Below are 12,626 nucleotides of genomic sequence, written 5' to 3' on the forward strand. Positions count from 1 at the left end.
TGCTCTTCGGGGTCTTATTCTACTAGAGCCAACTCCTGTAAAAAATTCATGGTGAGCTTGGCAGCTGGAACCCTAGATGCCACACAGTGTGTCTCTATCAATGGCATCTGGATGTGAGGTTGGCCTCCTTCCTAGACTCTTGGCTAGCTGCACTGCTGCTATTCAGATGGATCTGTACTAAAGCAGAACAAATTTACATATATTTTGCATAAGGCTTTCAAGTCATTACTTTTATGTGTAAGGTTTCAGATCATTACATTGAAGATGAGTCAGATCGCAAAAAGTGTGTATTCTACCTATCAAAGTTTTGCTTCATAAAATTTATTTTAAACCCTGTGTTCGTTTTATTGGTAGCAAATCATTCAGAAATTGGCTATTAGTAGTATAGGAATTATGAATGGATATGGGGGGGAGGAAATAGTACATGGGCTGTAGTTAAAACTTGCTGCTGTTGTTTTTATCTCGAAGTAGTACATTGTGGAGATTATACCCAAAATGTGAAATAAAAGTCAGTTAATGGATGTTCCTAGGGAGTTGTTTGAGTAAGGAGGCACGCGGGTTTGTAGATTGAATACTCGCATTGTTCTCTATATTTAAATGCCTGCTATGTCTTTATTTCATTCACTTTATACAGGAGGCCGAAGTTCCTGGAAATGTGGTTATGTTCATGATTTTTTTTTTCCTTAACTAGAACTCCATCCATTCATGAGACCCATAATTCTTCTCCTCTCAGAGGATGAGAATTATGTTCCTTCCTTTTTCAAAAAATATATTCCTTTAAATACAGCTACATAGTAAATCAGAGTCCTGGAACTGAACATTTATGTATCTTATGTATTCAAAGGTAAACTGTGCTGTCATAGGAAATATTCTAGTTGCATCACTTACTGCAAATACACATAAATCACTAAGTGAAGTGTCTGAAATAAGATAAAAATGAATGTTACAATTGGAAAGGAAGTTGCCATCTCAAAGCTAGAAAAGATCTTCCCACTAATGAATTTAATCTAAGCCACTGATTCTCATGAGAGAAAGCATGGTAAGAAACCCAGGGGATAGCCTACAAAGTTTTGTTTGATTTATCCTTTCTACCCTCTTATTTTTATGTAATGCTGAGGTGGGGAAGGCATTTGACTGAAATGGCTTTAGCTTGTATGTACTGTAGAAGTGCGTTTTCAGTCCCACAGAGTTTTCCACTAAGTTTTCAATTGTACAAAACCCTTTCTTCCCCCATAGGTAGGTGAAAGGGTGATAGATTTTGTATTTTTTGTCTTGGACTACTATATATACAGTATATATTATCTAACCATCTACCATTTCCAATGTGCTTGTCATTATAGTTCAAGCTGCTAAGTAATATATTTAAATCTATGTACAGATAATGTACTTAAATGATATAGTGATCAACAGCAATTGGCCTCTTTTGAGGTAAATATCAAGGTTCATTAAACCACCAAGTAAATGTTTTAACCTTAATGGACAACAAATCAGATATTCACTGATATGAGAAGTTAGCATATGTATTGCTACCTAGAGTTTGAATCTCATGAAATCTTCCCATTACAGTTGTGATTTTCCAAAGTGTAGGTTTTCTTTTTAAACCGATGTTCTGAATGGGAGATTAACTCAGAGGGCCAGAAAATACTATTATTTACCTCCTGAGAGGTGACTAATGGATTGCTTATATCTTCAATGTAACCAAAAGGATATCACATGGCTTTTAACTGTCTGACCTCTCGAGTTGTAGTGATCACATGACTCTGCTCAGGCTAATCATAAATCTCTGATATATGTCATAATGCTGTACTTGTGAATTAAATGTTTTTTTCTTTGGCACAGGAATAGGGAGTTAGTAGGAAAGCATAATCTTACACCTGCTCGAGTTATGTCCTGTTTAAGATCTGAGCATGTCCTCAAGTTTGCAGGCACATGTTGCTACAGCGGATTCCTCTTACTGGAATGACTTTGGGAAATGGTGATTTGATTTGATTAACCAGCTGATTTCCGTTAAAAGGAGACCCGTTTTTTTAAGAACAGATACTCTCCCCCGCACCCCCCCACCCAGCCCCCGGCCCTGCTCTTGCCTCTCACTCCCCCCTCCCATTGGGCACAGGAGGTGGGACCAGCTCCCCATTGTGGCATGCACTCCCGGAGGGGTGTGTGTGGGGGGGGGGACACCTGTGCCCCCCAGATCTGTGTGTGGGCTGGGGATAGGTGCAGGCAGTGAGGGCGGTGGCATGGGGTTGCACCCCCTTAAAGCTACCTCTTATGCAGGGGCCTGGCTCCCACCCCCCAGATGAGCCATCCGCAGCCCCTTCCCACTCCCCGCTGGGACCCCAGCCCTGCTCAACTCCCTTCCTCCCTCCCCATGCCCCCCCAACCCGTTACCTGTAGGAACTGCTCTCCAGGCTGCCTGGGGCCATGTGCATGTACCTGACTGCCCTCCTCCCGCTCCCTCCCAGGCCCCTGCGGGCTCCTCACAAAACTGCAAAATCCCTGGGCTTCTCCAGTAAAATGATTCCAAAACCCCAAAATTGTAAAAATCACTCAAGTTAGAATCACACGGAATAATATACAAATAGTCTTGGTTTTCCCTCATTGATTCAAATAAGCGGCTGATTGTATTAACCAGTGATTTTCAAGCGGAATCCGCTGTATATGTCCTGCCAGATCAGCCACCGCTTCCTTGCACTATAGTATGATTTTAGTAGCTGCTGACTGGCTGGTCCATTTTATTCTGTGATGCATACCTAGGATGTGTCCATGTCTTGCATGAGATCTCTTACCTGTAGCATGCACTTAAAGAAATTTTTAATAGCTCTGATAGAGCATAATTTTAACATTTCATCGCAGCAGTTCTTCCTGTAACAAAGGAAAGGAGAAGAGCAGAACAGTTATACAATCCAGTAGGACCCTGGTATACAGATCTAATATGCCTGGGGGGTAATTAGATATACTGGGGTCAGCATAATGGAGAAATTGGAAATAAACAACTTTTATGTCTCAGCATGATATATTACAGAAATATTTTTTAACTCCAGGTTTCGCACCTAATTAGAGGCAAATTTTTCTTCAGAAGAAGTCCACAACGAAACGTTGCACTGCATTGTGGTGATGTAGCCAGTGAAACTTCAAGTAAGCATGGAAATGAGGTGCACATCATTACCATCCAAATATTTAACACGAAGACTTAAGCCATGAATTTCCTTTCAGGCTTTAAAATAATATATATTGTACGCACGTATACAATATGTGTGTACAATATATATCGTGTCATCTCTATATTGTACAATATATATCGTACAATACCCCTTGAAAGTATGTGTGTGCTGTCATCATTTGGGCATGGATTAAACCCCATGTGAGTAGTACTCCAAATCTGGCTACTTGCAGTTTTGAGCTCCTCTGGGTCATCTTGTCAAAACACAGGTTTAATTCTGAAATAAATTAACAGACTAGAAACAAACCCATTGGATTAAAACACACTTGCAATGTTGTCAGATAATTACCAAAAAGAAAGTGCCTGCACTGGAAATATCAATAACTTTTAATGTGCGAGATTTGTTAACGTGAAAGCAAACAAGCAAACTTGCTCTCCACTGACTGTCACTAATATTTATTCGTCCAGTGACTGTTAATCACACCAAGTTTACAGTCCCGTACAGCACCTGTCACAGGTGCTGATCATTAATCAGCTATTACAGCAGTTTATTCTGCTGCTGACAACTTGCAATTTTCTACTGATTCAGCTAGTTTGTCAGGTGGGAATTATGGCATAGCACATGTGACAAAACACATCACACATTTTTTTTCTCTCTCTCCCTCTCTCTCTCTCCCTCTTTTTTTTTTTTTGCATTTTCAAGCTTCTCTCTCTTCCTCTCTCTCCCCCTTTTTAGACAAACAATATCTGGGAACTCAGAAGTAATAAGGCGGAATGTATAATTAATTACCCAGCTTGCTCTAATTAGGGATGAATAAGTTGTGTCCCTCTCATCATCACAAATGTGGTGATGGGTAATACCAGTTTATGCTGTATTAACTGCAAATATGCAATCCTTCTGAGAGCACTTTTGTTGATGAATTTGATGAATGTGACAATAATTAGCAGAGACAGATGAGAGCTAAATTACTACTGACAATGTAATGCTATCCCGCTCGAGGGTCTGAGAACGTGGCAGGCTAACATGGCAGGGACCGGGGCCTCGTTTCTAATTAATAGTCTTCTTTTTTTTTTTTTTTTTTGCCAGTGGAAAAAAAAAAAAAGGAGGAACGGTAATTGTTTTCGTCAAAGGCTGCAGGGAGTTATCAGGGTAATAAAGTTAATTAGCAGAACAAACATCCTTTCACTGCCTTACCAGATTGAGGAAAAGAGGGTAATTCAAACTGCAGAAAGATATGACTAGATGAGATGATAAGGAGAAAAATTTTACACAGGAGGCTAACAGAGAAGAATCAATTTTTTTCTTCATTTCTTTTGGCTTGGTGCATGGAAAGGAATTACACATTCTCCTCTTTCAGCTCACAAAGTTGCTTATGTATAAAACTTTATTGTTATGATTTCTGGTTTGGATGGGAAATGAAGTTGAGAAAGATCATGTTACATTGCTTAATTTTATCAAGGCCTTTCAAATTGCAATTGTTTTGTTACATTATGTGCAATTTCCTTTTTATTAAAGTGGCTTTTCCCTAATGTCTATGGTACTGTATTGATCTGGTAATGTTCTTCAAAGAGAAACCTGTTTTTATTTCGTTACCATGTCTTCAATGGACCCATTGAGTTTGGCTATTGTCCCAGAAGTAGCTAGCTCAAAGTTTTGAATTAGCTGAAGGATTTCTTTGAGTAGCAGTTCTGTTACTACCCTCTAATATAAAGTAAAAAAAAAAAAAAGGAAAAGAAAAGCTTTGTTCCTGCATACATTTATGCATGTGAGTAGCCTTGCTGAATGATCCTACTTGCATCCATAAAATTATCATGCACATGAGTGTTGGCAGGATCAGGGCCTAAAAGTGTAGATTCCTTAAAAAGTAACATTACATTATTCCCAATGGCAGCTTCTGTTTTCTTATATTTTCAGTTTTAGTTTTGCAGTGTGGTCCCAGTTTCTCCTGCATATTTTCCCGTTCTTGTCTGTTGCTTGTTGCATTTATTCTCAATTGCTATTGGAGGGCATGGAAAATCACATTTAATAAACCTAGAGGGATCCATACAAGTAGAAAGGGGCTCATGTGTTAGTGATGGCCGTTTTTGTATTTTAGTTTATTCCATACTGGGCTCACCGAATTGCTGTATTGCATTCATAGGGGACAGCTGTCCATTATTACCTTGTCTGCTGCTTGCCTCATTACACTTCCAAATACACACACACACACACACACACACACACGAATTGGGGGTGGTAGAAGAACGGGGGATAATAAGAAAACTTTTAACATGTCTTCCAAATATCACTGGTCTATACTTAAAGCATGGGGGAGTCAAAACGACAAGCGTTCTGAGTGCAATGCACCCTGCTCCCTAGTTCATCCTTCCCTTGGAAATCCACATGTGCCCATTTGCATTCAGGAGGGCAGAACTTGCAAAGTTTTTCCAGTATCTCCCTTCATAGTGAACTATTGAAAAAGGCCCAAGATAGAAGAGAGCATCTGCCACCTTGATATAATCTTTCAGCCACTTTTGCATGAGATCTCCTGATCCAGGCCCAACAGCTGACCATAGGTGACTCCATTGACAGGTAACTATTGCTGTGATAAATCCGTTCTCCTGTGTAGGAGCCAGACTATTGTTTAGAGCAATTCCATTTCAGTGGTAGAGCACTTCAGTTAAAAACCTTTATTGTTAGCTCTGTGTTGCTTGCCTTTCAAATCCGAGTCCAGTGTGAAGGGAAAATGAAAATTCAAAAAGATACCCAAGATGGCGTCTTTGCTCTGACATTGATATACATAAAGAATTCATAAGAGCACTTGGTTTCTTCAGTGCATCACAGACATGATCCCTTCAGACTTCCCAAAGTGGGGAAAGAACTCAGGTCCACACTTACAGAAAAACAAACACTTGAGAGGAAATGCAATTGAGTCATTAGGACCGGGAAAAATCAGAGAATCATAGAAAATGGGGGTTGGGAGGGATCTCAGGAGGTCATCTAATCCAACCCCCTACTCAAAGCAGGACCATCCCCAGCTATATCCCCCCAGCCAAGGCTTTGTCTAGCCAGGTCTTGAAAACCCCCAAGGATGGAGATTGCACCACCAATCTGGGTAACCCTCTGCTGGACTCTCTCCAATTTGCCAACATCCTTTCTGTAGTGGGGGGCCCAAAACTGAACACAGGACTCCAGATGTGGCTTCACCAGTGCTGAATAGAGGGGAAGAATCACTTCCTTCGATCTGCTGGCAGTGCTCCTACTAATGCAGCCTGGGATGCCGTTAGTCTTCTTGGCAACAAGGGCACACTGCTGGCTCGTATCCATCTTCTTGTCCGCTGTCACCCCCAGGTCTTTTTCTGCAGAGCTGCTGCCCAACCAGTGACCCCAGCTGTACTGGTGCATGGGATTGTTCTGTCTTAAGTGCAGGACTTCACACATGTCCTTATCGAACCTCATGAGATTGCTTTTGGTCCAGTCCCCCAGTTTGCTGAGGTCTCTCTGAATCCTACCCTCCAGCATATCAATTACTCCCCCCAGCTTGGTGTCATCCACAGACCTGCTGAGGGAGCACTCTCTCCCATCTTCCAGGTCATTGCTAAATTCATTTCCCTGTAACAGGCTTTCTGTGTGACTGTGCAAGTCATTTAGGGTTAAATTGTGACCCTTATACAAGTCTGAGGGTCCCATGCTAAAGCCTCCGTTGATGCTGAACAGGCCAAGAATATTTCTGAATCTTGTCCCTGCATTTGTAGGCAGTAATTCCTTACTGAAAAAGGATAAGAAACATAAATGCATTAAAGAGGTTGAGGTATTGAGAGATGAGAGACATACAAACCTATATGAATGAGGGTCATGCAAGCACCTATGGCAGATAAGTAATCTTAATCCTTAGAAAGTTTTACAAATATTAATGCTTCTTATATGAACATTTTTCTAACATAAAGTAGATGCAACTCCCTTTAATAATGGGTCTTTGCATGGTGCATCTCTCATCTTACTCCATTGTCTCTAACCCCTTTCTCAGACTAACCTTAACCAACTCTCTATCCTTTGCCCTACCTCTTCTCACCTCATTCCCTCTCCTGTTGTCTTTCACTTTCCCACAATTTCCTACTTAAGAGGTGTAACCAGTTAACCACATATTAAATGTAACAGCTATCGGGTGCCTTACTTTCCTTTCTTTGGACGTCAAGTAGCAACTTGTGGTGTAGGACTGATGCTGATCCATGGCAGATGGATTTTTTACTTTACTTTACAAAGTGTGCGGATGATTCCTACATATCTCCAGTTCAGCAGTGGTTTTGGTGCAGATAGTCCTTGTGAATAAAATACAGAAATAGAGATTAGAAGAGTTTTTAAAGCATGTGCTGGCTATTTCAAACAGTGCGTATATATCTGAGCAGCGTCTCTCCCCTGTACCCAGGGGAGCAGGTAAGGTCATAACAAATAGAAAGGGCGGATGATATTAGTCAGCACTAGATGCCTTCCATTTAGTTTAGTTCCTTATTCAACAGCTGTATGCAGGCAACATCCATTGAAAGCAATGGGAGCTTTACCAGAGCAGCAGTGCTGTGAGCAGACCATTGTGAAAGGGGGAGTGCATTATTTCCTCTAATGGCTCTTTGCTACTTATAACTAACTCACTAATGAAAGATTCTGTGGACTAGTGCAATCCATGCCTCCTTTCTGTCTTCAAGTGACCCATATATAGAAGAAATTGGAATCAACAGAGGAAGATAAAAACACTAAAGTTTTCAGTAGAAGGACGGGATTTTATTGCTACGGTACTTCAGTACCCACTGCTGAAGACTCACTTATATATTGTCTGGCATCTTAATGGGCTGTATTTGCAGAAAGCAGACCTAGCATCCATCCATTCTGCTTCTCCTGCTATCTGAAGTAGATTGATAAGTAGATTGTTATGCATAACACCTAAATACTTCGGTGATAGTGCCTTAACACTAATCAAGGCAAATGAACTATAATACGTAGTAGTAGCCTCACCCCTCTTTCACTTGCACTAAAATGTGAGGGGTGCTAGATTCCTCTCTCATTCTACACACCCAAGTCTTCCTGCTCCTTCTTCCTCCTCCACGTCTTGTTTTTCTGCCTTCTCATGTGATCCCTACAGCCCAAATCCTTACTCAGGCCCTTATCATTTTCTCCTGTTCAATACTCGTGTGGCCCCTACCAGTTAATGCAAAAAACTGCTTTTCAGATCACTTGGATGTTGTGGTTGCATCAGACCCACCTTTGAGTCCCTCTGCTGACACTCCTTCCTCCTGTTTCATGCCCCGTCTTCTGATTCCTCTCCTCTACAACCTGTCGTTAGCTTTCCACGCTCACCTGTGTGGCTTTTCCACACCACCTCCATCCGATGTATGGGTTGTCTTTTGTGGACACATTTAAAAATCTCCTTCTCTCTGCAATCAAGTTGCTCACAAAGACCTGTTTCTGCTCTGAAGCCAATGGGAAATGATAGAGATACCATGTTCCTATAATCTTATTACCAAATGTGGGCAATCACCGTCTTGATCGCTCTTTGAACCGCTCTTGCTCTGTATGTTGCACTCCTCCATACTGGTTTCTTATCTTTCCGTGGTGAGCTCTGCGAGGGAGGGACTGTGCTTTTTCACACAGAGTTGCCTAGAACGTAGCATTGCTTGTTCTGCCAGAACCACAGCAAAGATAATAGTGTTTTTGCACAGCGAGACTAAGATCCCCTTGTCGTTTTTTCTAATTGTTTGTTTGGCATGTGGGAACCTGATTTGTTATTTCACTCTTGTCTTTCCACTCCAGCTGCAATCTTTGCCTGAGACTAAATCTACTTTCCTGCTTGAAAAGGGATGGAGGAAACTGTCCTGTCTAAATGCACTTGACATTACAGAGTTCACTATTTAGCATTTCTATGCCTCTCCATGGTACCTTTTCACCTGGCTGACAAATGGAGTACCTTGATATACTTGCTGATTAGGGCTGTTCTGTAGGCGGGGATGAATGCTGATTTTACATTTTAAATACGAGCAAATTGGAACATTTTGGGGGGAAAGTCCCCCTAAATGTAGCAAGCTGATTTCTCAAAAGAGTCACTGAGTGGAAAAGAGGCTTTAGAAATTGGCTGTACATGCTGTAATTATGAATCTTACCCTTATTAGTACTTTAGAAACTATTTTTTATTACTCTGTTGAACTACTGTGCCATTGATTCTTCAGTGTTTATCCTAGTGAATAGGAGTTGTTCACTGTGCATGGCAGCTTGCTTTTAATCACAGTGCAGGGGAGTGTAACAATATGGTTAAACAAACACAAAAGGCTAAAAATTAAGCAGATTTTGAATTACAAAATTATTTAAATGTTCTTCTCTGTAATCGAGGTGCTGTATTGCTGTCTAATGAAATTATAGTGCTGCTTAATAACATTACCAAACTGCATGCAAAAAACTATTTGTACACAAGGTGGTGATGTTAGCAACCAACTTCTGTGGGTTTTTTTTTATTATTCTTAACAACCCACAATAAATAACAACATATTGTTTTCTCTCTGAGATCTCCTAAGCTAACTTTGGGCATTCATCAAAAGCCTGAGATGAGAGTTATCAGCAAGAAAATCTGTGAATTGAAGGTCTTCCTAGTGCATACAGATATCAATGAAAAATAAGTGTTGAGCTTAAAAAAAAAAATCTTCATATCTTTCAGGGTTTCTCAATTTCTTCTGGCATAATTGCACTTTGCGAAGAAGCATAGAAAACTACAAATAGAGTGGTGGAAAACGCCTGTATCAAAAAAAGGTAGGTAACACAACCTTCTATTAAAGATATCTTTCATATTTAAAATACTTCTCATTTTAACTGATTTAAAAATAGCAGCAGCTAAGATTTGCTGCCTAGAAGGGAAAGTGTCTCTTTTTGAACTGACATAGAACAAGTATCGCACTAAAACCAAGGAAAGGGGTAATAAATAATGACAACAGATGTTTGTAAACCTTGTGCTCCTATGTTCACTGTTTCCATGTGTTTTCTTGTCTTGATGTGCTGTCAGCATCCTCTCACCTGGGACTAGTGATATCTTATCAAAGCCTAAGCAGTTCCTCTTCACAACAGGCAGATAATAGTGCCTTTCAATTTATCATACTAGAAGTCTAAAAGAACCATGGGAACGATTGGTCAGGTGACAGTTTGATGGACAGCTTGACAGCCCTTAAAGCATCATGGGAAATGGTTGTCACCTGAATTTTCAGAGAAACTGGGGAGATAACCTTCAGCATGACAGGAAAAACAAAAATCTGAATATTTGTGTAGGGTTTGGTAACAGCCGTAATGCTCACTTAAGTGATAATGCGTATGAATTTAGATTATTTGCAGTGGTGTAATCTGAGCCGGGATCTGTGAGTTCTGTTGATATCTTTAGCTTCTTTCGAACACTTTTATCAAATGAGTATTTTGCAAACAGTGGTGACATAAGGGGTTTTATTTCAATAAATGACTAGGTTGCTTTTTTTTTTCATCAAACTTCTGCGTAATACAATCCGTGTTATATGCTGAATGAAATCGGATCAAAAGCATAATTGCAAAAAGGTGAATAGTCTTTTTAGAACGAAAGGAATGCAACTCCGGGGGAAAGTATCTTGGGTTTTGTTCTCAGTTGTTCTGGCTGCTTGTGACCAAGAAAACAGGAGTGCCTGCTGTAAAACAAACTCACCTCTTGATTTTTAGTGCACCTCTCCGGATTTTTAATAAGCACAACTATTGCCGGGATCACTGTGGGCTGGTGCTGTATGCTGCTGTTGAGATTATAAGCAATCAGGCCACATCTTTACCTGGCTGGGAGAATATGCTACTTGGGGATCAAGACTTGAGGCCCATGGAAAGGGAAGAGTGTGAAAGCTAGCATAGCAGTTAGCATTGGTTTGCTTAGTCTATGGATAAGTGGTGGCATTTTCAAGGGCAATGAATCTGGAACCTCTCAAAAGGCCTTTTTAAGAAGAAGGTATGTTATGCTGGAAGGAGACAGATGGCATAAATGTTCAGCGGTAGCTTTTTATCTTTGGGAATCTGGATTTTAAAATATTGACTCAGTGATGGATGAATTTGGATGTCTCAAGTGTTGTCTCCCAAGAAGCACTTAAATGGCACACTGATGGCGAATGTCAGGGTGGGGTACTCTGGCATCCAGTCCTAAGCATTAACTTGCTTGACTGAGTCAAGTCAGTCTCTCACTTTTCATTTTAAAAACTGAGCTGAGGCTCTAGAACATCGCACACTTCGGTCTGCCTCTCTCTGGTTTCCCTTCAGTCCAAAGAAAATGCTGCCTTTGTCTCCATGTCCATCCCTGTTTCAAACATGTTCTCTGCCTTTGCTCACCTTCACTTTTCAGAGTCCTGCACAACTTATCTCCCTAATTTCTCGCCCTTCTTTTTTTCCCTGTACTTCCCCATTACCGTTTTCTCTCCAGCTTCAGGCCCTTGTTCTAAAAACGTACTTTTCCCAGCAATGCTTATAAACCATGTCTCCCCACATAAAGTACAACCAAAATTAAACCTTTCCTTTCCTCTTTCTCTCTCCTTCCTGGCTACATATGGTAGCTGGTAAATTAACTAAACAGCAACCTCCATAGCACTAAATGGGCGTGCACATATAACTATATTGTTGTGCTGTGTTATCCTTCCTCCCCTCCATTGCAGATTCTGAGATCTCCATTGTAAGAGTTTATAGTCCAAAGTAAGAATCCTCTCATTAGAAATTTCCCAATGCAATTTGGAGAATATTTGACTTTCATAATGCTATGCAAGCCTATTTTTAGTTAACTCACCAACCATCATGTGTCATCCAGCTATTTTTTGTCTTGGTTCCTAGCATACGTTTAATTTGTAAACAGGATTTTATCCATAAAATTAACATTCTTCATAGTCTAAAGCCAATAAATTACTGGATTTACATATTAAACTAGTAATTTAGGGCTTGAGTCTGGCTTTTAGGCTTGTGTGCTCGTGCATATATGTGCATGTGTGTACATACACATACATCCACAGAGATGCATCTCTCTATTCCTCCATGGGTTTTTACTATAGCAAGGTAAAAGACATTTGCACACTGTTTCTGCTTTGAGAAATCCAGAGTACCCAAAGATACCAATAGTATGCTGGCTGTGGGCAGGACTTGGCAGATGGTGCATTTGGATGCGGATTTTTCAAGATGAAAATGGAGAGAGTCTCTCTTTAGGCTTTCACAGCTTGCTGTGCAAGCACTATTGTTCCAGTCAGCTGTGAGTTGCATCAGTCTACAGTCAATTTAAAAAAAAAAAAAGAAAAAAAAAGGGGGGGGGGGGGCTCTTCTCTTGTGTCCCGAGGTCCTCTTTGTTGGTTCCTTCTGTCATACAGTCCACCCTGTGACTCAACTCCTCACTCCTACCCTCCATTTTGAGGATTACTTCTAGGTATTGATCCAATACACCCTTCTAGTAGATGAAATCCCAGTTCTGGCAATCTC

General features: G+C 40.6%; 1 long non-coding RNA gene across 1 annotated transcript in view; it reads left to right on the forward strand.

The window, feature by feature from the left end:
- LOC109280868 (uncharacterized) overlaps positions 1–12,626 on the forward strand; it is a 453,680-nt gene that overhangs the window by 305,659 nt on the left and 135,395 nt on the right. The window contains exon 3 of the long non-coding RNA XR_002087324.2: positions 9,838–9,929. This is a non-coding gene — a long non-coding RNA (uncharacterized LOC109280868). The remainder of the gene's footprint in view (positions 1–9,837; positions 9,930–12,626) is intronic.

Source organism: Alligator mississippiensis, chromosome 7 (genome assembly GCF_030867095.1).
Source record: "Alligator mississippiensis isolate rAllMis1 chromosome 7, rAllMis1, whole genome shotgun sequence".
Lineage (NCBI taxonomy): Eukaryota > Metazoa > Chordata > Crocodylia > Alligatoridae > Alligator > Alligator mississippiensis.